Raw genomic sequence first — 25772 nt, 5'->3', positions numbered from 1 at the left:
CCACCAGCGTGGCTCATTCGGTTAAGGCGTTTGCCTGCCGGTCTGAAGTTGCGCTCGGGCGCGGGTTCGATCTCCGCTTGGGCTGATTATCTGGTTGGGTTTTTCCGAGGTTTTTCCCCAACCGTAAGGTGAATGCCAGGTAATCTATGGCGAATCCTCGGCCTCATCTCGCCAAATACCATATCACTATCACCAATCTCATCGTCGCTAAATAACCTAGTAGTTAATACAGCGTCGTTAAGTAACCAACTAAAAAAAAATTCGTGACGCAGAGGAAAGACGTTGGACATTTTTCACCCCCTTTTCCCTCTTCTATTTTTGTAAGCTGAATAGTCCACTGTGGCCAGTAGACTACAAGGAGTTAATATTGACAAAAACAATTTTGTAGAAAGGTGAATAAAAAGTTTTCTAAGTAATTTTTAGACAATATAATGCTATTTATTTTGGGTCATATTTCCAAGTTTTTGTGTCATATTTTGGTATTTATTAGACCATAAGTGCATGCATAGTTTCAGAGTTTTTAGATCATAGAAATCCGAGCCCTAATCATCATTATCATTATCATCAACTTCATGGATTTGTCCTTAGTCGACTTTTACTACCTCAAAGTGTTAAAATTGGTCTTTTCACTCTTTCTGTGGACGCTCTGTCTCTCCATTCCCCTCTCTTTGCACTAGTACTAGTATGTACAGAAGGCACTGCAGTAGAAGACATATTACCGACCATTTCATTTAGGCAACAACATCTTACTTTGTGACTCGTGACTCCTTGCGTACGGAGTGAAATGAAACATATTGTCAAAACACATGGAAGAATAAATGCTACGTTAAGTGATTATTACGTCGCAGTATTCTATTGTAATGCACATTCTATTGAACTTGCAAACCGGTACCAGAAGAAGGACGTCGTTTTGGTATCCCTGAGTAGAAAGGGACACCACTTGTTTTAAGGCCTCACGTGCACTCTTCAAGTCGGGTTGTATATATGCAGTTTGTGTAGTGGTGCAAGGAGGAGGGCCATTGGAATTGTGCTGCGGGTTAGGCGCATCCGTAGTTGAGATATCAGTAATCCGACACTCTCACTAATCCGGCACTTCTCTGTTTGAGGGATGGTCGGATTATCAGAAGTCTTCTGTATATCCTATATACCTAATTAAAATAGCTCACAACCGAATCATATTGTCTACTTCCACCCTTATTGGAAAAAGTTTATTGTTGAAATGAGTGACAACTTCACCAAATTAATATTATTACGTGTCGATCCTAGTGTACGCACGACTAATCTGAAGCTTGAACGCTGTGACTTCGAATCCTGCCTGCGGCATCGATGTGTGCGCTGGTCTTCAATGTAATAATTTGTGTTCTCTGATGTGGTGGCCTGACACCGACCGTAACGGCCCCAGATCAAAGAGGTCTCATATTGCATGCGATAATAAACTAAGACATTAGATCAAGGCGTAGGCCTGCCTCCAGACATGCTGTATATTTGTTTAGAGACACACAATAAGCTACTAATATACACTTAACATTTATTTTACTTTTAAATGCCGATTTTTGTTAATATAAATATAGTATTAGAAATAAATGGGATAAACAGTATGCGGGAAAGAAACTACTGAAATTTCCGTAGGACTACTGAGCATATTTGCATAGCAAACAAGTATTTATTTATTTGCCGGGGTATTATGTGACTTACTGCAGATTCAGTGCTTGGCTTAGTGCTATAGCAATTATGGTACCGGTACTTCTAACAGAAGAAATGATTTTTTTATTGTTGATATTATTTCCGTTCATATGGACTTGAAAGTACAAATGGTCCAAGTTTGAAACACGTTTCACAATCCTCCACCACAAGTTGTTGACACGACTATAAACACATTCGCTTTGCTCCGGGATCACTTTAAGGAACGCATAATTTTCCTTAAAACATGTTTTTCTTACCCTTTGCATTCATCTCACCTTACACCACCTAAAGGCTGTCCACAATAAACCGGGAACGGAAATGACAACGAGAACGAGAACGGAAATATTATTAAAATAAATGTATTTAAATGTGCGCATTCACAATTAACTACTGTGAATGCTTACATTTAAATACATTTGTTTTAAATTATTTCCGTTCTCGTTCTCGTTGTCGTTTCCTTTCCCGGGTTATTGTGAACCAGCCTTAATACCTATGTATGGGGTATGTTAAAGGAGTCCATCTTTTTGTGGAATTATGAAAAAAGATAGTGACTTTCTTTCGCCAGCTGCAGCAACCTCTTTGTGAAAATTAATTGCATATACCTACAGTATTTAAACTGTAGGAATGGTAAATGAAGTCAGATTACTTACATTTGGGATTACAAATAATGTCTTGGTTGTGCAGGAATGTAAGTTTATGTTCTTATTGAGATGCATAGGCCATATTATTTCGTTTAGGTGATGTAGGGTAAAGTTACCTAATTCCGTGATACTTCTAATCCCGTGATAGGTTTTTAAAATTGAATGTCAGTCAATGCTTTTCCCTTCGAGCATAGCGCCAGACATCTTTCTCGAAAGAGTAAATCTTTCGCCTACTTTTGAGACATCGGTGAACTTCCTAGCAAGATACCCATTCCCACGACATTCAGTGAAAAAACCGTATCACGGAATTAGGCAACTTTACCCTACATGTCTTTTGGTTAATAGATCAAGAAAATAAAATATGAATAGTAATATAATTCATTCACAGTAAGGTAAAGAGTTGGATTACTACGAAATGCGTAATGAGAAAGTAGTATCATCTTCGTGACACGCATTTTATTTGTTATACCGTGATTCTTGGGGTTTTGTATGTTCGAAGTAGAATAATGCGTGCGCTTAGAAGTTGTGACGCTAGTTTAACCTGGTCGAGTTGGCCTCGCACCTGTTTCGTCACTACTGTTGCTTATTTTGTTGATCTACTGCTACACCAACACTAGTCGCCAGGTGGCACTGGGACTGCCAACGTAACCGAGCTGCATACTAATACTTCCCCACTCTCGGTCTCTCTCGTTTTTTATTTCCCCCCGAGATTGATTTCCGTTGTCTGCCGTGCAATGCAAAATACCCTACGACTACGTTGTGTGTCAAGTGCGAATGCTGCTGCATCTGACCCTTGGCAAAGTTCCTGCATGCTAATCCGGAGCCTCTGTTGCGAAACGGTATTCAATGCTCCATTCAGCAGTCACATACCTTACACTCGTCTTCAACGACCAACAGGACTCGGTGCTGATTCTTTAAATTCCTTCAGCCTCTCCATTCGTGATTTTTCCTATCCTTCGAGATAAATTCTGTAAACGTAAAGTATTAGTACAAACCTGACCCACCGTTAACCGAACGGTTGGAACGTCAGCTTCCACTCCAGGCATTTGGGATCAGATCCGGGATAGTTCAAGTGAATTTGGACAGTTTTCTTGGGGTACTCCCATTCTGCCGTAATTCCACCAAATATTCATTCATTATTCACTGAGATTCATAAAATAAATAGACGAAAATATTGGCACTTCCATTGTAACATGTCCACGAATCTGATGATCGGCAAGGGGCGCTATGATTATTACTCATTGCCAGGGTGCGGATTAACGGGGGGATGGGAGGATTTCCCTCCCTGTTGAAAAGTTATCCCCCTCTCATAAATTCAAATTAACATCCCTGCCGGAGTTAACTTCTATCTGCCCATCACAAAATATAATTTTATTGTATTAATACGAGTATACTTTATAAAGTATAAAGTAAGAAAATAAAATAATATTGTTGTATTATTACCGACAAGCTGACAACAATCAATGACTTATGAATTACATATCTTATCCCTTAAGCCTGCTCATGGATATAATTATTATCAGGGAACGGATTTATATGGACTAAAAATATATGAAATATGTAAATATATATGTAGTTATTTTTACCAAAATATGGAATTAAATATGGATTTTTACCAAAATATGGAATTAAATATGGACTTAAAATTATAAAAAAATGACTATGTACGTTAAATATTGGTACATTTTAATCAAACTAAACAAAAAATATAATGGACGTACCTTATCTTCCAATGTAGTTTCAACAAAACACAATTTTTATTGTCTGTTACCATAACAATAGGTTACAAACATTTCTTTCAAGTGCTGAAAAGTGAATCTTCTTCTATTGTCTCTGAGGATAGATTTATACTGACTAAAAGAGCGTTCGACGTCACAAGAAGTAACTGGTACATAATTCAATTTCACAATGTCTGCTGGGGATAAGTCCAAGTTAATCTTCACTGTTGATTCACCACTCATCACAGCAACAACCTTTTGTAGTTCTTCATATCCAGGGTTTTTTGAAAGTACAGTGTCCACCTTAGCTCTTACTGCATCTGCAACTTTACCTCTACCACGATTCAGTTGTTCCACAGTACTATTTATAATTTCAAAACTTTCAGATAGTGAAAGGTGCCTATTTTGGAGACTTTTGAGCGTTTTTATGATGCATGAAAATGTATGCTGAATGTGAGCTAAGTCATTCTTCACACTTATGTCACAGGTAACTGTTTTCGCAGTATCAATTGAGACTGCATCTTCAGAGTCCAATGCAAGGAGAACATTGTTAATAGAGTCTATATGTTCGGCATAATATTCAACTGCTTCTAGCCATGTACCCCATCTAGTTAAAATTGGCTTTGGTGGCAATGGAATTTCAGGGTACATTTCTTTCAACACGTTAACTCTACTGGGAGCTTTGAGAAATACTTTTTTCACTGATGAAATCAACAAATCTACTTTAGGGAAATTGTCTCTGACCACTTCTGCCACACGATGAAATGCATGCGCCACACAAGTAAAATGAGTCAATTTAGGATATACAACAGATAATGCTTGTCCAGCTTTGACCATATAAGGGGCAGCATCGCTAATAAAGAATAACACATTATCGTACATAATACCCTTTGGCCACAGGATACCCATAGCTTCGTTGAACAGTTTAACTATAGTTTTGTTATTGCACTTTTCTAGAACATCACAATGTAAAAGAATTCGTTCAGAATATTGTTCACTTAACAAACCGATAACTACATTACCAACAAGTCTACCTTCTTTGTCGGGAGTCTCATCAATGGAAACCCAAATTGAACTATCTTTAATTTCATCTCTTATCTTCTGTATTGTCTCATCGTAGATGGATGGAGCATACGTCTTCCTAAGTGTTGACTCATCCGGGATTGTATGTTGAGTATATTTTTCAAGGAATTCCCTGAAGACCTTATTCTTTAGTTTGTAGAGAGGAATATCAGCAGAGATGAGAGAACGGCACAGGTCGATGTTAAACTCAGATCTTACATTCGATGTTGTTGGTTGTGTTAAAAACAATTGTCTCTGCTTGGAATTTAGTTGTTTGTTGGCCTGATGTTTACTAGTTGTAATGTGTTGTTGCACCAGGAACTTTTGTGTAGATGATACTGCACACTGACACAAATTACAAAATAATATTTTATTGTCAGTTGATAAACCATCTTCTTTAAATTCTGAAATGTAACTTGTTAGTTTTGATTTTAAATTGACTGAATGACGTACTTTTGGCATATTTACCGTCTTTATAGTATGATTTACAAAACTGAACCTATGTGTACTCTGACTGGCATTTAACTGTTGAGCTGCACAACTGAAGTCTGTTAAAAATTTTAAATTAAATTAATACAGTTTTGTAACTTACTTTCCCATTGTTGATAGGACTGCTAATTTTCAAATAACTCTGATGTTAAAGGGATTACTGAACATGTGTTTAAATCTCTATTGTTGAAATGTATTTTTAAAAGTTAATGGAATTTTGTTTTGTTTTATTGTTAAACCTAATATAATATGGACTGTTTTATATGAAATATGGAAAATATATGGAAATTAACGAAAATATGTACTAAACTCTAAAATATGGAAAAATATGGAAAATAAAAGTAGGATTTTTCAACCCTACACATTGTGAAACATAAAGATAATGCAAAATATAAATTATATTAGCTTTATAAGTAAATATGTATTTACATATAAATCCTTTCCCTGATTATTATTATATTCAAGATGCAAGACAAGCAACTCAGTGCGACCAAGCGTTGAGCCGTATCGAATGAGGATAATAATAATTTTATGTATGGTATTCTCTGTCTAGGATTCTACCCCCCCCCATCCGAAATCATAATTCGCACCCTGCTCATTGTTCACGAATTTGATCGAATGGTTCTTAGCTGTCAGAAGAACATGAAAATAAACTGCAGTGCTCAGTCATGGAATGGAATGGAATTTCAGGAGGTGGTTACTGTGACCCAGCACTGCGATCTATTGCGCTAACCCTCAAGCTAGGCGCATTCCCATACCCACACCGGCTACTACACTGAGGTTCGCTGTATACAATCCGCGTCACTTTTTTGGCGTGTGAAATAAGTAATGGGAACGTTAAGTGCGAGTGTTTTACATTTGCCATAGTCAGTCTGACAACTGTGTTTGACAAATGGCTGATGTGACGTGTATAGGAAGTAGTACCAGGTTTCGAGCAGGCAACCCTCTCTCCTCCCATCCGTATGTCGCCAGCCGGCTTTTGGGGAATTCCGAAATGGAGAAATGTTGACGAAATTATGTAGATCTCTAATATGGGAAACGAGAGGACCCCGACAAAAAACCCAAACTGCGATCTTGTGCGCCACAAGTGTCACTATGGGTTTTTCAATGAAATACCTCATGCCTGACCGAGACTCGAACTCGGACCGCCTCCGTGACAGGCTGAAGGTTTCACCGCACAGCCACTGCAGGGGATGCTCAGTCATACTAAAATCCTAATACCCATAGTCATAATCATCATCAACTCTTGGGTCATTTTGAATTGTTTTGTTATAACGTAATTTCATTGTTTTATTCACTCGTAAGCGGTTTTCCATCTGCTTCTGGACCAGAGTTCTTAACTATAGGTCGTCGCGGCTTTCGTTATGGGCCGTAGATCCCCCCCCCCCCACAAAAAACACACACAAATAAAAATGTTAATTAAAATAGCCTACGAAACTTAAACCTTTTCAGAACTACGTTTTTACGAATTATAGTAATGCCTGCAGATTGAAGAGCTTTCAGCACTAGGGCAGGGTCAAGAAGCACACTGAACCAATGCGAATAATTATTTTTGACTTTTTATTTCATATTGACTCTAATCTCCCGTCCTTAAATACTAATAAAACTAGCCTACCTCTTTAACAATGAAAAGTTTACCTCTAAATAAGGAATAACTTATTAATACAGAATACTTCGTATAATGAATTAAAAATAATATTGTTGTAATTGCCCACATCTAACACCTTCCAAACAAGTTAAATGTTTAGGAATTATATACAGCATTTACGTTATAGCAAATAAATTGATTTCATGTGTACAAGTATAAGAAAGACAACTTATAACTTTGTAATACTTAGAAATTTTATCACTAAGGAGTCATTGAGAATAGTATGTTTAGCTTTAGTACAATCATTAATTCAGTATGCTATAATAAATTGGGGTGGAGTAGCATCATATGTATTTAATCCATTAATTTTATTACACATAAGATTGTCTAACCCAAAATATGGATTACCCAACAAATTTAATTTATACAGATTTTAAAGTAATTGAAGAAATTTATAAATATAGTTTACTAACTTACTACCACAGAACTCAAATAAAACATAAATCTAATCGACATGAATATCATACTCAAAGACAAAAGTCTACTTTCCCATTGATTGAACCTAAATGTAATACAAGTGCAGCACCCTTCACCATGGTGCTATTTTCGGCGCAAGACTTTATAATAAAATTACAAATCATTTTCCAAATTTGAAATATTATAAATGGAATCTTTTAAAAAAGAAATTTATAAAATTATTCACGATGTATAATATCAACAAATATGTGTATTTTTTACCTTTTTATTTTTTGTCGACTATACGTATTCATATTTTTATTGAATGTCATTGGTTTCTGTCTGATTGCCAATTTATATTAGTTGCGCCTTTTATCTTTTTCTTTTTTCTCTTGTGTGTTAATTGTCGGTATGAATTAAGTTAATTAGTGTATTTAGTAAACTACCTTTGTAAATTTTATGTTACGTTATTGGCTAAGACCACACCGTACAAGAGCCTGGCTCTTACGGTAGCGGCTAGACACATTTTTGTTGTATACTTTTGAATTGTACATACTTTCGTCCCATCTACGTACTTTAACGAACTGAAAATAAATATTAAAGAGAGGTCATGTAGTTACCATGGGCACGAGCGCAAGCCTGAGAAAGTTATTCTGTGTGAAGTGCCGTATATGTATTAACGACCTGATTATTTGCGTAATTTGCTGCACGTCAAGTCGCTTCCTCAAGAGAATGCAGTCATGATGCAACATTTCCTCCTCTAGATTTCAGTGGATAAGCAGTAAGTACCGGTAATGCTGAAGGAGGAGTTTCTTGTATGTGCTTGTTCCTCTTAGCGGACTGTTACTTCTTCTCAGATTCTGTGTCGGCGTTTTGGCACAGCAAATAGGGCGACTTGAGATGCTAAAATCCCACGTAAACAACTTACAGTTAGCTTTTCACTGGAGCAACTTGATTTCAACACACAATTCACAGCTATTCGCTGGGTAACTTTGAGGTTAGAATTGAAGAAGTTTCGAAATTTTGCCCGATATGAAGAACAACATGTAAAATGGTACCGTAGAAATCGAAAGGACCTAATTTCGATCTCCGATGCAGAATTTTTTAAATGAAGAGAAGTACCATATAGTATTGAAGAAAAACCAACCTGCCTTCATATTTGCTCTCTTTCTGTACATTGTAACTTTTAATCTTTCTGGAATGTAATTTGTAGAAGAAATGTGCATTTGAAATATGATTTAAAATATACACAGAAATCATCGCCGTCATCTTTCCTCTCATAGATTATGCCAAAGGCTTTTCCATATCCGATCACTACTTTGTCTTCCAGAACTTTCTCGGACATCCCACATCACTGGTACTTTTGATGGATAGTTAAGCAGTTTATTTGCCACAGTTATAATTACTTGCTAGTGGTCTGAACAAATGTGTCTCGGTAAAATGAATCCTTCGGAACCATTGTGCTGTAAGTGTCCATAGTTCTGATCATAACAGGATAGATAATCCTGCATAACAGGATAGATAATCCTGTTGTCTTATCAAATTTAAGGCTATTTCTTTTCGAATAAGTGGAAATGTTTAAAAACAATTGTAGGGTAAAGATTGGTAATATTATGATACCTACTAATAATATTATGATAGTTCTTTTTGATAATTTTTTACAATTTTACTGAGCGCCTGTAATGCACGATATTAATCAGTATCACAATAATGTAAAATAAAAATCATTATGAGGAAATAATAGGCCTAGAATAGGAGAAGAGGAATAATGTAAGAATTATGAAAGATTCGAACCTGAGCTTTTTGGTACATTGGTCCCTGTCTCCCTGTCCTTAGGCCACTCTGACTTAATGCAAAAGAATTGCAAGTGATGGGTCATGGAGTCATGGAGTCTGATGACAATGCTGTTTCAACTTTTTTAACTTCCCCAACTCATTATAAAAAGTAAAGTACGGTGTTATGATGCTGCAAAAATCGATTCCAAGATTTTCGCGGAAGTACATGACTTCAGCATTCATGATACCTAAAAACTGGTTTTGAGCATTGTATACAGCAAACGATTTCTCTTAAACTATTTTTCGGATTCTGTTCATATTCAGTATCTATGATTCAGTTTATCTGGGAATGATGCATATGAAATATAAGGTAAAAGTTAGTCATACTGTGAAACGAGTAATATTGTGATAGTTCTTTTTGGGAATTTATTACAATTTTACTTAGCGAGAGAAGGACCGGTTTTGTGCAGCAACTTGTCCATGAACATTCCCTTAATACGTTGACGCAAAAAATCGATCTTCTTCTCGCTCAGTAAAATTGTAATTAAATTCTCAAAAAGAACTATCACAATATTACTCGTATCACGATATTACCAACCTTTACCCTAATAGTGTTTAATAACAACATTCATAGAATTTTTAAAGAAAGCTAAAATCAAATAAAGAACGAAATTACATAAAAGCAATAGCTATAGTCTACTATTACCTCGCCTTTTTTATATGGTAGTGAAACTCGATAAGAAAAGTAAAAATAGAATAAAGTGCAGAAATGAATTTTCTAAGAAGAACGAAATAATACACAAAATTAAATCGTATAAATATGAAGACATTAGAAACTATGTACAAATATATTCGATAAATGATAAATTTCAACAGTACCGCATTAACTATAGGTAACGTTTAGATTAAATGCACAAGTAAGACTATTTAAACTGGCATATCAATTTAGACCATTAGGATCCTTAAGATGTAGGAAGAGAATGGAAAAGATGAAAAGATTTTCCGACAGTTCGGATGAGGAGATAGGTTTAATCCAAGAAGGGCAGAATAGGAGCAAGTAAAGACTGATATATTATACATATTTTTAAAGTAAAAACACACACAGTGTCACTCAAATTCAATAGTTTTCTATGTGACCTTTTAATTTTTTATTTTACATATAATAGTCTGACAAATAAGACTGCCGAATTAGTACTGTCTAGAGAATTTTTTTAGTGGGAACTGAGTATTATATACTATAGAATATACAAATTTAGCAGTTCTTACTATTGAACAGCTAGAAGATGGGACGCCCTCTTGCTCCTGTGTTGTTAGCCGTGAGCGAACCTGTAAAGCAAAGTAAAGTATTAAGATTGTAGGATTCTCTCTAGTGAACCTCATTATAAACTACTTACATACTAATTCATATCAATTTTAAATGACGATTTTCGTAAGTAGAAAGACAATATTGATAATTATTACATTATATGTGTAGCCCTTTTATGTAAATTTATACAACATTTATTACATATATTCGAAGCTAAATATGGAGAATATTGAAGAGTAAGGTGAGAGAGAATGAATGGTTCTTCGTTCTTTGAGATGGACCTAGGCATATTAAAGTCAAGGTAAGATAGGTCAGAACTACAGATGTTGAAAATAAATGAACATATGCACTGTGAACACACTGTAGAATTTGTCATTCTCGTGAGGATAGTATTACAGCAATCAAAATGAGGCAACAAGAGTGACTGTACTAGATTATTCTTAAGTGTCAGCGGAAGGAAATTTCGAATTTTTTGTAGTGTGTGAATTTTTATAGACTACAAATTATTATTTTACATAATATGTATGTGATTTGTGTATTGCAACTTAATCTTCTATCCATATAAATTTAAATTTTTTTAACCATATGGGATAATATTTTTGTTTATTTTAATAGACGTTTGTTGCATGAACAGTAATAATAATAATAATAATAATAATAATAATAATAATAATAATAATAATAATAATGGGACGAAAACAGAGAATAAACACGAAAGTTATATGAATACCTTTAAATCCCGGAAATTATCGTGTCAATGAGGGACAGCGAAAGTCGTGAACTAATTGCGGATGACTCTCTGATTATGCATTAAAGATGGTAGATCTGTAATACTAAAATAAATACATGAATAAATCATAGGTGCAACAGCTCATGAAGGACCATGGCCGATCAGCCGGCTGCTGCCTCAAGTCCGCATGCCTCAGCAGAGGTGAATGATCATCCAACCAGAACGGAGATATCGTATGATTAAGACGATGATCCATTATAGCTAGCACGCGGAACTGTATTTCACTACCTCTCGTAGCTCCCCAAATTCATCTCGATACTGGGTGGGCACCAATTCCATACACTGGCCAATATTTCCTAAGAAGATTCCTTCCTTATGAGGACTCGAACCAGTGCACATTCCGTAATGCGAGTCCTAAGCATGATACCACAGTCTAAGTATATACAGTCACGAAGCTCAATACGTAGTAAATATGCATCCATAGATAGTTGCTGACCACTAGGATCGCTAATATCGCCTCATTACAGACAATGCGAAATAGTACCGGCACAGTGTATTGTTCCTAGCACCCTCACAACTCAAGCTTCGTGACTGTACATACTAGACTGTGATGATACCTTAGACCACGACGCTATGGTGCGGGATAGTTATGTAATTTAACCACCATCTGATGAAAACAAACCGACAACAGCGACTTGCTTCCGATACGGCTCGTCCCTCGGCCACAGAGCACTTCCGTAATATAGGTGTACTTGAATTTAACTTTCAAACTTGATGTGGGATGCATTAATATACCGTATTGTGTTTCCAGATCACGACTTCCTCGTATCACTTAGTAGGATACTTTCAGTTGTGCATAGAGATTTATAATTGAAGGTTCTTGAAGTGCATTAAAGACTGCTTATATCGGTTTCCTTAATTGATTCTTATATTCCGCCACTTCACCATCTGGCGGATGTAGGAATTGTATTGTGTCGCCGTGAGCCTCGATGCATTGCACTCGATGAATGCAGTCATAATTCTTCATTCATTAAAAGCAGAAGTAAACCGTTATTAGTTGTGTTGCTTTTGTCGCTAGAAGTTCTGGTATTCACTCCCTTGTGCTCATGTCTTTTGTTCTTATTCTTTGTATTCGAACTATGAGTATATTATGACCTTCTCTATTCCTGTCACACTACTACATTCTGTCAAGTGTAACTGTATAATGCATTTTACTCCTTGCTAGCAACACATCTCTAGCTGTTTCTTTTTCATTTACACGCAATATGTCTATTGTTATTAGAGTGAAGAACTTATAAGAAAGATGAGAGTGGGAATAAATGAGCCGCTTTAAATGACTGTTCTGTTTTTCTCGACATGCAGTTTATTATTATCCGTGGTTGCTCAGGTAGGGTAAAGTTGCCTATTTCCGTGATAACCCTAATCCCGTGATACTTTTTTTAAAATTGAATGTCATTCAAAGCTTTGCCGTTCGACCATAGCGCCAGACATCTTTCTCGAAAGAATGCATCTTTCGCCTACTTTTGAGACATCGGTGAACTTCATAGCAAGATACCCAGTCCCGTGACATTCAGCGAAAAAAAAAACGTATCACGGAATTAGGTAACTTTACCCTACTTACGATGCTCGCTGATACATCCTATGCTTTTGTAGGGAGGACGACGGCGATAAAAATTGGTAGAATGGGACTATTATTGAACTTCCTTTTAAACTGCATACATAATTAGATATTTACAGCAGATGGACACATACCGGGTGATTCAGTGAAAGCGTGCGAAAATTACATAGGAAGTAGGGGAGCTCTACTGAATATTTTGAGATAGGGAACATAGGGTCTTTGTGAAACATTCAGTATTTTTACGCCAATTAGGCCTACAACTGTACAGCTTAAAACTTTGCTTGGTACAGTAAAATATCGTTATAACGAACGTGAATAGCCTATAACGAAATTATTTTCTGTCCTCTGCTCTTTTCCCCAGATAATTTAATAATAAAGTGTTTCAATTTAACGAATTTCGTTTTTACGATAACATCAGTGTAACGAAATAAAAATTTCGTTTCATTGTCGAAAAAATCTACTTTTTTTTAACGAAAATTACTTGAAGTGCAGGGTACAATTCGTTAGCAAGTAGGAATATATAGTAGTATTATAATACTATTGGTATTACTTAGTGTCTATTGATCACTAATTATCTAGTTGTTGTAGTATGTCAACTGTGTTGCAAATGTCTCTTAATTTTGTGTTAGTTTTTTCATGAAGTTGTTCCCTTGTTCTCCCCATTTAGTAGTTACCTATTTACCAATCACAACTCACTAATGTCGCAACATGGCGCATCCAATCACAGCTCATTAATCTCACAACATGGCTTCCCAAAAAAAAAAAAAAAAAACATGACACATCTTGTCATACAAAGTTCTTCATACAACTTTAATTTTATACTTTTCCTATGTCTTTTTTATACTATTATCTTCTCAAATGCAATGCAAGGTCAGCTTTTTTAAACTTAAAGACATTTTCCAGACCAACATGCAAAATATGAGGAATCTACTTCGTAAGTATAGTTAATGGAACAAGCATGATTTTTTAGAACGATAACTTAACGTATTTCGATATACCGAAATTTAACTATAACGAAATAATTTCAGAGGTGTCTAGGATTTTATTGTACTGATATTTTACTATGTAAAAGTTAAAAGTATTGATGTTCTGGCTGATAGGTATAGTCAGGTTGGTAGGTTATTTTGCGACGCTTTATCAACAGCTTAGGTTATTTAGCGTCTGAATGAGACGAAGGTGATAATGCCGGTGAAATGAGTCCGGGGTCCAGCACCGAAAGTTACCCAGCATTTGCTCATCTTGGGTTTAGGGAAAACCCCGGGAAAAACCTCAACCAGGTAACTTTCCCCGGCCGGGAATCGAACCCGGGCCACCTGGTTTCGCGGCCAGACGCGCTGACCGTTACTCCACAGGTGTGGACGGTATAGTCACGGTCGGGTATTTATGGAGATAGCGAAAATGACGACATGATAGATATATAATAGACTTTTACTAATCATTACGAATTAAGTGATTCTGATTAATAATATGCGGATAAAACAATCGCGATGAAAATCGCGAAATAGAGTTCTAATAGCGCAATATGAACATATTCGCGAATTATTACTGTTGCGTCGTTTTATAGCGAATTTCATATCGAGTTTTTTTTTCGGATTTTTTTTTCTTCACTTGAATTTGTTATATATATACAAGTAAACTATATTACATGGTATTCCAGGTGTTCTGATTACATTAGTGAACTCTAAAGACGGAGAATTCAATATTTCACTAATAATTTGAAAGTGTTAATTTGAGGACTGCAAGTTTTTTTTTTTTTTTTTTTTCATTTTAATTAATGTGTGTTAAATACAATCTCATTCCAACAAATATTGTCTATTGGCCATAACGCACCTTTATCAGAATCCAACGAACCTTTAATGTCAATTATTTGGAAAGTAATATTCATATTGAGTTAATACTCCAATTCCAAAATAACTTGAATTTACAAAATTTCCGTTAATCTCCGCGAAGAGTACAAATCAATCTCCAACAATTTCCACCGACACCAATATTAAAAAACACAAATGATAAAATTAATCTCCATAAATACCTGTCCCTGGGTGTAGTACATCTGTTATCAGGCAGTACGTCTCACTTGGCGTTACGTGTCACAGGAAGAACAATTGTTTGTATGTATTTGAAGTTTGATTAGTGTAATATATTACTAATCAGCGATGTATGCAATAGAGAGGGAAAGAAACTGGCCACCCTACACCAGTATTTCCTGGCTTAGTTGCCTGATGAGTGATGTCTTATTGGTGTCACTTAGAAGGTTCAAACCTGTCTTCGGACAGTTGACTAAACAACATCCAATCATTTACGAACATTGTGCAAGTGCAGCTCTTAAACGTGGTGCTAGTTTCGGCCCAAGACTTATAATAAAATTACAAACCATTTTCCAAATTTGAAATATTAAAAAAAAAGGAAGCTTTAAAAAAAGAAATTTGTAAAATTATCCATGATATATAATATTAACAAATGTATTTTTTTTTACCTTTTATTTCTGTCGACTATATTAATGTTTTTATTGAATATCACTGGCTTCTGTCGGAATGCCAACTTATATTAAAAGTGTATTTTTCTCTCTTTTTCTCTTTCTTCTTTATTCTTGCTCTTGTGTTGTATTTGTTGGTTTGAATTAGGTTACTTTATGTGTTTAGTAAGCTGTCCTTGTAAATTTTATGTTATATTATTGACTAAGACCACACCGTACACGAGCCTGGCTCTTGCGGTAGTGGCTAGAAACATTTTTTGTTTTATAAATGTAATTTGTACTCACTAGCTAGCTAGTTAAAATAAAATAAAAATAAAATAAATTGTATAAAAATTAAAATTTAGAAATATTTTACGGATACAATGTAGAATTGGTTTTCTTCGGCAAAGAAGTTCGGGGGTCGACAGGGTTCACTTTTCACTTTCCTGACTGTACACGCCTTTGGGCAGGTAACCTGGCGGTCGCTGTGATGAACCGATATGACTGCCACCTTCAAGTACCCATGCCCGTGTGCACCATTCTCGATTAAAATTTGACCATGGTTAAGTCGGCACTTGACCATCTTCAACGCCAATTTGCGGAGTATCAATCTTGATCAAAGTTAAACAAGCCAGTTGATGATGATCAAATTTGATCACGGGTGTGGGACCGATTATCTTGAATTGAACATGGTCAAGTCGAGAAAACCAACATGGCGGCACGATTTGACGTACTTGTTGGAATTGAAGATGAAATTATGTATCTTGAACACGCAAATCATTACGGAAATAACAGAATTGGTGTTATTGTAGAAAGAGTAAGTTTGTAGATGAATAATAAAAATGTTCCTTTTTTATCAAAATAGGCTAATGTTTTATATACGTTTCTGCTTTGGAAGATCGGGACTTTACTTGAGGACAAAATATTATTTAGGCCTAATTGTCCAATTTTGTTAGCATAATAATAAAGCAGTTATTCTATGCCGGTAATAATATAGCAAAACTAAATGACCATTTTGTAGAATGCGAGATTATCACTTATTAGCTATAGATTTACCGTTTGAAACTATTAAGACCTACATGACGTTTTGGACAGTTAGGCTATTTACGATTGAATTAAGAGAAATTACACGGTACCTTCCTTTCCCTCTTACTCCAAAATTCCAACCTTGTGAACACAAAATAAATGGATAAATTTCAGAACAAGGATACTTTCCTTTCCCTCTTAAGCTACTCCAGAATTCCAACCTTGTGCACACAAAATAAATTGGCACTAAAAACTTCCTTTTCGTATGCATGATGGTGCGTATTCGACATACACAGACCAGACGAATTGCTTTTTTTTTTTATTTTAAAATAATTGTTAGCGAGGTATCCGTATACTGAAATTTTTCCAAATAAATTATTGGCACTGAAATGTGTCTTTTTCGTAAGCAAACTGATGAGCATTCGACAAACACAAATCTGCTCTTTTTAGTATCCTATTTCAAGATAATTGTCAGTGAGGTATCCGTATACTGAATTTTTCCCAATTATTATCAATAATATGAAATAACCACTGTATAAGTTACGTTACAAATTATGTGGAATTATGTAAACACGTATAACTCATGTGAATTGTGAGGTTAAATCCAACCAGGTAGCCTGCTTTTCTCTTAGAGAACTTCCGTCAGTACTTTTATTCTGTAATATGGATGCATAATTGCTGACGAGTTCTAAAGGAATTCCCACTTCGAACTGTGAGAAGTTCGGTGCTCTTTTCTTTTTTTCTTCCATGATTATTGAAACTTGTTATTTGAAAACTGCGAGGATGTTTGAAAGCAGTCCGACAAACAAAAACGAAGCGATAATTGACAGAGTGCGTTCGTTCGCTGTTTTATACGCGGTAACCTAGCGCTCAGATGATTCTTCTCAAGCGAGCGTACCGTCAGCTGACGGTACTGAGTTGATCGAGGGAAAATGTCGGTGCACCGCATCTGTAACTTGATCATTGTCAAGAATTAACCATGTTTCCGTGATTGCTGATAAACGGGCTAGATGATCGAGAATGGTGCACACGGCCACCAGACTCGCTTCCCTCTGAGCTGTATGAACTCTGTGCACCGCTTAACAAGTTGCTGACGCCCTTTGCGGCCTCTTCCGACACGAACAGATGCCTGACTTGCTCACAAAAATACTTCTAAAGAATCTTATTAAATTTCACTACATGATGGCAACCGGGATGTTCACGCAGCTTCTTTTAAGTTGAACTGTCGGATGTGTCCCGCCGTTATTTGGAGATCCTCATGACCTTGCGGCGAGCGAGTTATAACTTTGCTGTAACATGCGGTTTTTAATTAATACGAATGCACCAGTGTATGAACGATTGTGATGGCTGCTAGATGTTGAACTTTTGGTGTATGAAAAAAATTTCGATATCAGCGAACTTATCTTTATTCGGTGATCTAGTGGTTTTCGTGCTTGCCATTGGATTTCACGAGTTCACATTCAGCCAAAAACGACAGAATTCTTCCCTTAATTTCCTTCAAAGTCCACGTCGTAGATTTTCGGCACGTAAATCGACCCTCCCAAGTACTAACATTGTAACTCAACTTTTTATGGTTTTGAGTTATCCTAGTTAATATGGTCTTACATTGTTTCTTTTTCTTCCAGTACTATCATTGTTTAACTCTAAACCTCCCCAATTGTATGTAAAATCTTATTGTTACTCTACATGTCTGTATACACTAATTTACACAATAATTTTAAAACTTCATTTTCATCTCCTGAAAAATGTAAGAAATTGAGTTACAATGTTAGTACTTGTTAGGGTCGAAATGAACCCTGTTGCTGAAGAAGAAATGATTTTAAACTAAGTTACACTACATCCTCGCGCAATCTTATTGTTACACAGAGATAGACGTCTCCGCAGACTTTTGATCAGAGACCGGAAGTTTAGGCGTTATGAATCATTAAAATAGGGGGCAAAAGGCATCATAAATAGCTAAAATAGGCAGGCAAAAAGGTATTATAAATAGCTAAAATACGCAATAAAAGGCAATTACAAAGACCTTGAACTAGACCCACAACCTTGCACTTTCCACAAAATGATTTCGGCAGCAAGAAAAGCTTTACATAAGTCGAATGCAAATTGAGATTCTCGACTCAATGTTGCAATTACTGTTGGAAGCAGAGAAATCTTCTTCCCAGTAGCCTTGGAAAGTGCATTTTTGTGTTTGGTTGTACTGATATGTTGCGATATGAAATATTTAGCTAGCTGCAACAACGTCGCAATGAAAACTGAAAGAAAAATAACCGTTAAAATAACGTTAGACCCGCACTCATTGTTGCCTTGTCAAATAAACACACGCAATAATTAAAACGCCTATTGTTATACATTTTTGCACGGCAGTACTCATTGTTGCAAAGAAAATATGAACTGACTGAAAGATAATAATATACATTCGGTGAAGTCACTTTCATTGTAGCGGTTATAGAAATGAATTAAAATATATCTGTAGGCAATTTTAATAATGAATTAATAAATGATAGATAAATAATAAAATAAAGGCAAACAAAGCATTTATTTTGTAAATTAGGCATTTATATTAAAAAAGGCAGAAAAGGGCAATATACAACAGTGACGTTTCAATCACAAAGGTATAATTCGTACAGATTTACTTTCAAAATGAAGATAGATTTAACACATTTAAGAAGGCATTCTGCCAAAGTTCCGGTCTCTGCTTATGATTCTTCAATAATCTCCAGCTTTCGGATCGCGAAGTAATAAAAAGCCATATTCTTGTATTGTTGCGAGACTTGTGAAGACTTCCGTTCAAGCTCATTAAAATAATAAGCTGTAGAAGACGCAGAACACATTAAGCAATATTTGGTGAAAAGTATATTTTTACAAAATTTAATTGTTTTAATCATGCAACGAATACTATTAATGCCATTTTCAAATCTTCTCTTGTCCAAAATCACACAAGAATCAAAGCTTATAAAAAATTGGCGAGATCTCTATTATCATGTATAGGTGTGAAGCTTGGACCATACATAAATGTAACGAACGCCAAATTACTGCCAATGAAATGAGATTTTTCAGAGCAGCAGGCTATACTAGGTAAATTAGACAAGGAAAAATATAGATATTTTGAAGGAGTTAAAATTGATCCTATTTTAGAGAAAATTCAAAATTATAGACAATGGAAATCCCGTGTACCACGCCAAGTAATAAACTACCGTCTTTTAGAAAAAAAACATCTTTGGGTCGTCCGCTGAAATGATGGAGTGAGACCGTGACAGGCCCCTAGGACTAAAACGTGGTAGGAAGAAGAAAGTATAAATAAATAAAAATAATCAAATCCGTTCCGCCACAGCCTTTGGAGGGTGAAGGCCTGCCAGCCGACTGTGGTCAGTACAGAAGTTACGTGGTTTGCACGATGATCCTCCCAGTCGTGATATCTGGCTTGTAAAACCTGATTTCGCCTCATTGTAACTCCTCAAATTCATCACAGTGCTGCAGAGTGGACACTGGTCCCATACACTGTCCGAAATTTCGTGAGAAAATTTCTTTCCCCATGATAACCCGATCGGCAACCATTCCACAACTCTAGTCCAAGCCTTAAACCACACAGCTACGGCGCGGGACAAGTTAGGCATATAGAAGCATAATTAAGTCAACAGACTGGCATACTTCGAACCTTAAACTTCTCACTCCAAATTAAATAAAGTTAATGCAAACTAGACGTAATTTTATCTGTGACCGAACTTAGGAAATGTGATAATCATTTACATTTAGATTATTGTCGAGGTATTTTTACTTCTTGAATTTCCTACCGATACTAAACATTTATTTTATTCGACAATTGGTAATGCTGTAGGCCTATTTAAAGTTCTCTTTTGAACCACAGACAGACGATATGGTAATAGGATAAAATTACAAGTGCAGAATTTGAAAACTGTACTTGAAGTGGGCAGATTTAAGTTCCTTCACGGTGAGGGTATGGTCCGATTAAGATATGTAAATTGTTACACAGGTCAGGGCCGCCTCTTAAAGGTGATGTATAAGTGCCTACACGGTCAGAGTAAATATGAAACAACTTTCGGTTTCTGTACTAGACAAAATTTCCTCCCACGTTATGCATACTTGGGCCCGGCAGGCAAATAATTTAGATCAGGGCTGGGCAGCAAGAGCGGACTGTACTCTCTCACGGGGAGCCATATGATTTCTCTTCATCCCCTTTCTTCCCCGCCGAACACCTCGCAGCGTTGATTCCGTGACTGATGAATATTAATCGTCCCCGTTTAGAGTCTGGATACGCTCTCGATGCCCAGCCCTGATTTAGATAGTGTGGTTAAAAATATATCTTATAATATAGGCTATATATTGGTTGGTACTTCACTTGTCATTCACCCATATGAAGCCAGTTGTATAAACCAATTTACCGACAGAGTCGTTACCCAGGGTGCTCCATAGGAGGCTGGTCTACGCTACGTCCGCGATGAGATAAGATGATGGTGGAGCACCGCCTACTCGAACGCATCCATGCATCCGATGGCTGCTTATACTGCCTGTTCATTCAATAGTCAAACACGTAACATGACCTATATATTATACCTATATCCACACTGAGCGTTAGAAGTGCCATCTAGCGACAACTTTTTTCTATTCAATGAGTTGTTCAGTTACAAAAGCTGCTATGTGAAAGAGTAAAAACAGTTTTCAAGTTAAAATTGCAAATTAACTACTAGTAGGACATTTTATGGAACTTGTAAGGTTATTATTTTTGTTCTTAAAAAACTGACGAAGACCATAATATATTTGATGCCTCTTACCATTTCAGCGAAAGAATTGTTGGAATGGTCGTTTGAGCACGCAGTATAAGCAGCCATCGGATGTGTTCAAGCAGACGGTGTGATGGAGATGCCACACGGGAACCGGAGATCCCGGAGAAAACCCCTTTGTTACCTGAACCAATACAAGTTATAAGTCGGGTTCACAAGATTATAAGTCCAGCGCTCTAGCCACTAGAACACCGTGGCGGCTGTATCTTATAATATTAATTAAAACACTATGAGGTCATTTCTTCCATTTACAATTCGTCCTTTTGCCACATCGCCGCGTAGGCCTATTTAACGAAGAATATATGAAACTGCCTTAAAATAATGAAGTTTTCTGAATAGAACCGGTACATTTTTTATGTATTGCAGTTTATTGTGCGATTTCATGTCTCTTCTGGGCTTAATTTCTAACCGGCTACAAGAGATTTTGATATACAGTATAATGTCTGTCTGTCGTGACTTTAGAACGTCCAGAAAGTTGAACATGTGTGAATAGTGTTGGAGTTGAGGGACGAATGAAAACAACCACAGATATTAGTGGTATGAAAAATTATCGTATAGGAACTTACACCACCTTTTAGAGGAACCCCGACCTGTGTAGTAATATAGGCCTACACATCCAAGGCGGTCCGTGTAGGAATTTACATACGTCCCATGGAGTAGGCCTAAATCTCCCTCATTCCTAATTTTTTTACATTAAACTTCATATAATCTCCCCATTTTCCGCAAAACATAATAGATGGCAGAATTATGGATTGTGTGCATATATTGAAACAGTTATGTGGAGATATAGAGGGACTCCCGTCACATGGGACCGACACGACAAACTTTCGTCCTAATATCAATTGATGATAAAGGTGATGTGGCGGTGAAGATGGTTGTGAATAGAGGTAATAGCCATAGTGAGAATTATAATGGTTTTGATTGTTGTGATATTGGTGATGGTGAGTATGGTGATCATGGTAATGGGCTAGTGATGGTAGTGGTGATGGGTATGATGTTGATAGCGCTGATTTTTTTCATACTTTTAATTGTCTTAATGTTAGTGGCGGTGGCATTCGTGATGTTTGAATTAACTTTAACTGCAGTTACCATTCAAGTACGGTTAAGTAATACGTCTGTAACGCAGTATTGGTAGAATGAGGCTGGGTGAGGAATTGACGTGCTGAAGAAATCCAGTCTCACTGTCGCTTTGTCTACCGTGTACGTTACAGATTCCAGTATCAAAACCCGGTTCTGTTTGGTGAGAACGCATCGGCCACTTGAACTAAGGATGCATACAGGTCGCATCTTCAGGGCAAATTAGTACGGCCTGAAGGGTCTCCTACCCTGTTTGGCCCGTTATGCCAGACTACTCTAACAATTAGACGTGTGTGTCACACATGCTTCCTCTCTATACATACAGTGTCGAGTATGCAGCTACCGGTGTGAAATGAGAAACCGAGAGAACGTCAAAATATGCTGTGATATGAATGTGTAACATATACTGTGATATGTAATAGTGAAAAATATAATTAGTATGAGATAATTTAACTGACAATAAGATAATTAATACTGCACAAAATATTATGTATCGGTACGTATAATCAAACACTGATATCAAAATCTTGGGAGAGCTATATTTTGCAGTATTCAAAATAATAATACAGTAGCGTGCAAATTAATCCGAACAACGTAATTACTTATGCAAAAACACTCAAACGGGATAAAAAAAGATCTAAGACATACCTCAGTAATCTATGTGGCCTCCCTTGTCCTAATAACAGCTCTGAGACGATTTGGCATGGATTGCACTAATTTCCCACAAATATTCTTCATTTCTTCATCGCGAAACCCTACACGAATGAGGGCAGAAATCATCTTCTCCTTTGTAGTACAATCCATTTTTTGCATTCTTCTTTTGCAAATTGGCCACACGTTCTCAATGGGGTTGATGTCGGGTGAGTTGCCTGGCCAGGGGAGTACCTGAATATTCTTCTTGTTGAAGAATTCTGTAGTTTTTCGAGACGTATTGCATGGTGCCAGGTCTTGTTGGAACACACCTCTGCCATCCGGAAATGATTTTTGCAGCTGGGGTACGATTCTGGTTTCCAATAAGTGAATATATTTGTCAGAATTCATCATTCTCTTGATAGGTATTAATGCTCCAGGCCCTTCATGTGTAAAACAACCCCAAAACATTACTTTAGGTGGGTATTTGGGTGCTTGTTGGAGATGAGCTGCATTTTTCGGATCCTTTCCGTACGTAAGAAACACGGTGGCCGTGGACCTCGAAATGAGACTCATCGGAAAAAAGTACATTCTTCCAGTCATTCACTGTCCAGTGTTGATGTAATTTTGCCCACATTAAGCGGTTTTTGCACATAACAGGGGTTAGCAGTTGCTTCTTAATAGGCTTACGAGCCCTTCGTCCAGCTTCCAAAACCCTACGCCGCACTGTTGTGACGTGAATATTCGCCCCAGTGGTAGCCATTAACTCGCGGGTTAAGTCGACAGTAGTTAGTCTAGGATTTAGTTTACTTTTCCTGACAATTAAACGATCATCTGCAGGTGAAGTCTTCCTTTTCCGGCCACAGTGTCCTTTTTTCTGGGGTGTGATGGATCCAGTCTCCCTGTATCGTTTTATGATCGAATTAACAGTAGCCAAACCGATGTGACATTCTGCAGCAATTTGCCTCTGTGTCATAGAAGAATGGTCTGCTAATGTTATAATTTTAGACCGTTTTCGTGGAGTTGTATCCATTTGTGAAGACGACAGAATGTACACAGCATTGCAGTATTAAGTCTTCAACGCAACTGAAATGCTTATAAGTACAAAACGACAGGCAAAATGTCACATATTATAAAAAAAATAATGACAGACCTTCAACAATGGAATTACAGATGTCAATTAAAGCGGTATGAGCAGCTGTGAGGCCAACAATGACAGAAAATGTAAAAATATGTCGTGTTCGGATTAATTTGCACGCTACTGTAATAATAATAATAATAATAATAATAATAATAATAATAATAATAATAATAATAATAATAATAATAATAATCCGTGGCGCTACAGCCCACGAAGGGCCAAGACCGACCAGCCGGCTGCTGGCCTCACGGCCACATGCCGAAGCAGAGGTGGACGATCATCCAACCAGAATGGAGATATCGTGTGGTTAGCACGATGAGCCCCCTAGCCGTTATAGCTGGTTTGCGTAACCGAATTTCGCTACCTATCGTAGCTCCCCAAATGCATCACGATGCTGGATGGACACCGGTCCCATACACTGGCCGAAATTTCATGAGAAAATTTCTTCCCCCATGAGGACTGGAACCAGCGCGCATTCCGTAACGCGAGTCCTAGGCAGGATACCTTAGACCACGACGCCACGGCGCGGGACGTTCAAAATAAACAAACTGTTAAAAAATACGTTTTGGAAAACATATACATCATTTCACAATCTAAGACATTGGGAGTGTGTGGCAGAAACATGAATAGAAAGAATGACCAACAGATTCCTGAAGGCAATCCTGAAATATCGCTCTGCTGGGAAAAAGACCCGCCGACCTCAGAAGAGATGAATGGAAAAGACAAGATTGTAACAGGCTTCGTGGCCTAATAGGGAAAGGATGATGATGGTGATGATGATGATGACGATGATGATGAAGATGATGATGATGATGATGATGATGATGATAATGGAAATAGAAGGAAAAATTTTGTAACAAGGGAAATACATTTTAGAATTAAAAAATTATTTAGATATCAAATTACAAAAATAGGCCTATAATAACATGGAGTTATAGAAGACATTTTGGTAAATAAATGATAATTGATACACAATTGTCATTTAGTAACTTCAAAATCATCACTTAGGCAGTGGAATTTTGAATACAAACCATGGAAATACCCAGAAGCTGGAAGCAACACATGTGTGCTTTCTGAGACCACTTCTAGATTTTAACAGACTGAATCACCAGAAGAATAAGATATAAGGAATATCTTGAACTAATAAACACAGATAAAGAAATAGAGTATATCAACAAAATTGGACACATCATTTGCAACGTATGGACGGGCACAGACTTCCAAAAGTGGCATTTCACTACCAGCCAGAGACTTTGAAATCTGGGACCACCGAGGCGTCGACGGAAGGCTCCGGATAGATATAGAAGATAAAAGATAAATTCATATGGATAGAATACAAAACTCAATCGTAAATAGTTCATCATGATGATTATGAATCATCGAATGTTCCATTTTGTGAAATTTGTGTTTGCGAAGTAGCTGTGATAAAGATTTATTTCGATGACTTGCTTTCCATGGCTACTTCTCCAATTCTTTGTTAATGCCTTATCGTTTCGGAATATCGTGTGTTATTTAAAAGGGATGTTAAAGGGGGTTGGGACTGAAATTTCGACATTCATCCATTCATTCATAGTTATCTGC

At 36.7% G+C, this 25772-nt stretch overlaps 1 protein-coding gene across 1 annotated transcript in view; it reads right to left on the bottom strand.

Moving 5' to 3' along the window:
- Positions 1 to 25772, bottom strand: part of LOC138704736 (uncharacterized) — a 317647-nt gene that overhangs the window by 199359 nt on the left and 92516 nt on the right. The window contains exon 2 of the mRNA XM_069832904.1: positions 10679 to 10738. The gene's annotated coding sequence lies outside the window, so the exon portion shown is untranslated. The remainder of the gene's footprint in view (positions 1 to 10678; positions 10739 to 25772) is intronic.

Source organism: Periplaneta americana, chromosome 8 (genome assembly GCF_040183065.1).
Source record: "Periplaneta americana isolate PAMFEO1 chromosome 8, P.americana_PAMFEO1_priV1, whole genome shotgun sequence".
NCBI classification, from domain to species: Eukaryota; Metazoa; Arthropoda; class Insecta; order Blattodea; family Blattidae; genus Periplaneta; species Periplaneta americana.
This window is presented reverse-complemented; position numbering and strand designations above follow the sequence as displayed.